This window comes from Apis dorsata, unplaced genomic scaffold (genome assembly GCF_000469605.1).
Source record: "Apis dorsata unplaced genomic scaffold, Apis dorsata 1.3 scaffold_256, whole genome shotgun sequence".
In the NCBI taxonomy this organism is placed as follows: Eukaryota; Metazoa; Arthropoda; class Insecta; order Hymenoptera; family Apidae; genus Apis; species Apis dorsata.
This window is the reverse complement of record NW_006263534.1, coordinates 156,390-159,030: the sequence shown is the minus strand read 5'-3', so window position 1 is coordinate 159,030 and position 2,641 is coordinate 156,390. Positions and strand designations below refer to the sequence as shown.

Here is a 2,641-nt window from a genome sequence, read left to right as displayed (position 1 = left end):
TGTATTAAAATATTAAAATATTAAAACTGTATTACAGTTCTTCGTACCAAATTTTTTTTTTTAATAAGCCATTGAAGACTTTATAAGGAATCGATTGATCAATGCTGATACCTCACTGATCGATCTTTGCAAATTGCATTAAGGTTGATCACTATGTTTTAAAGCAATGAAATATTTATTAAAAAAAGAAATAAATAAGTTTTTCTCTTTTCGATAAAAACACTAAATCAAGCGTAAATGCATTTGCTGATCAATTCTTTAAAATAACAAATACTAACGTATACACACACACACACACATATGTGTATATATATATACACACATATGTGTATTACACATATATATATATATATATATATATATATATATATATTTTTATAAGTTGTAATAAAGGAGTTGTAGTTAAATCGCTTATACAAATTTTACATTTTTATGATTTTCTAATTAAATACAATTCATCATGATTTCTTTCCTATTCTTCACATTGTTATTTTTATCGATCATTAGAACAATATTTAGAATAAACTTAAAATTAAAAAAATATTCTGCATAAAAATTGATTTTCAGATAATCGCATACCTATATTCACAGAAAGGATGTGAAAGAATTTTAGATATTTTTTAATGATCACTTTCATTAGCCGTTATACAATTAATCCAGTCGGGTCAAATATTATGAGGCAGTATCGAAATTATTCTTATTATTCTTCTTATTTTAATAGACGAAAGAAACATGTTTGATTTCTCTGGCGAAATATCTGAAAAGACGAGAAACTAAGCCTTTTCTTACAGTAATAAATTATTGAGCTTGTGCCATTAAGCGTTGCTTTAGCATATTTCTATGATTTGTTTTAAAATTAGATAGATTACTATGGAATGACTTTTCTTACAGAATATTTTCATTTTCATGAAAGAAAGAGAGAAGTATGTTAAAAGCGACACGATACATTGACTCTTTTTTTAAAAATATCAAATTGCCATAGGAATTCTGAATTTTTAAGATATTAAAAAAAAATTTTTTTTAATTTTTTTATATAATCTAATTTATTTAAACTTTTTAAAAAAAGTGATTATTTAAAAAAGTGATTATGAAAAATATTAAAAATATTTATCAAGATTATAATTAATCTATAATTTTTTAACATATATTATAAAATTTAAGTATTTTGAAAAAAAAATTATACTTTTGTTATTGAAAAACTTGTTTATATTTACAATTTAAAATTTTTATATAAATTATTTTAGAATAATTAGATATTGCAATATTATATACAAAATATTATTCATTAGAATATAGTATGTAGTATTCATTTTAATTCCCATAACAAATCGATACATATATGTAAATACAAATACAGAAAACTACAACAAAATAATCTCCAATTATGATTTTCAAATTACGTAGCTATAAAGCAAGTGAAAATGTGAATTTCGAGTGCCTACGATAAAATAAAAAAAATATTTATTTGTTTGCTAATTTTAAATTACAGAGTAAAGATCATTCGTGTTGTAAAAGTTTAATTACCGAACCTTCCCTTTTCATAAATGAACTCAATTAATAAGATTTTACAATATTGCAAAAGATAGATACATGCATTTTTTTTCGATTAAACGTGCATGAAAGCAAAACTTTATTTTTTAAGAGAAAAAATTTATTTTTTAAGAGAATTCTTGGTGATGTTTTCATAATTGATATTCATAATTTTGATATCAATTATTCGTGATAAAACAGAATTATTTACAGTATAATTTAGGCCAAAGCGAAAAATTGTGAACGTGTTTAACCCTTAACGTTCCAATAAATAAATAGATTAATTAATATTTAGCTAAAAAAAAATTTTAGATCAAAAATAAAATTATAATTGATTTTAAAAATAAGATTTTAATAATAAAATTGCAATTTATATTTTTATACAATTTTATTTTCTGAGTTAATGAAAAATTAAGATTAATATTTTATTAAATATTTTCCATTATTTATAATCCATATTTATATGTAAAAATATATGACATTTAAAATGATTTAAAATTAAAAATTTATCTATAACGATTATTACAATCAATATCAAATACATTTACGAATTTTTGTTTATAATATTAATATTAAATATTGTTTCTTTTACAAATCATCATTTTTCTATCTTTTTATGAGTAATAAAATTCTTTTTTTAAATTCATATCTATTTATAATTATAAATACTTTATATCTTTAAAAACTTGTTTTTTATTTATTTTAAAAGAAAAGAATAATTCGAAAAAAATATTTATATAAAAAATTCTAGCTAACATATTCTGGTAATAATTCTGGTAATAAAATGATTTATTTGTACTGTTTCACAAGAAACACTTTTCAATATATTTTTTTATCAATAATCTTGTAAAAATATGCTAATGAGTATAAACAAATACTCTTCCATTAGACAGAATAAAAGAAAAAAAAAATTAGTGATAAAATTATTTATCACATGATATTCATTGCAATTTATTGCATGATAAAAATGATCATTTTGATATCAATTAGCTACTCCTTTTATCTTAAAAATAAATAAGTCTCAAATCATTTATTTTTAACTCTTAAACCGTCTCAAAACATATGATCATTTCAGGAACAGAATGGATCGTTAAGGGTTTGATCAAGCTAA

At 20.3% G+C, this 2,641-nt stretch overlaps 1 protein-coding gene across 3 annotated transcripts in view; it reads right to left on the bottom strand.

Annotated features, from left to right (window-relative positions):
• Positions 1-616: 616 nt before the first annotated feature.
• LOC102681991 (ecotropic viral integration site 5 ortholog) overlaps positions 617-2,641 on the bottom strand; it is a 21,573-nt gene continuing 19,548 nt past the window's right edge. For 2 of the 3 annotated variants that reach the window (XR_004150583.1, XR_421848.2), the window contains one exon: positions 2,365-2,637. The gene's annotated coding sequence lies outside the window, so the exon portion shown is untranslated. Of the gene's footprint in view, positions 758-2,364; positions 2,638-2,641 lie in introns of those variants that run through there. The other variant, XR_421847.2, reaches the window with a different exon arrangement.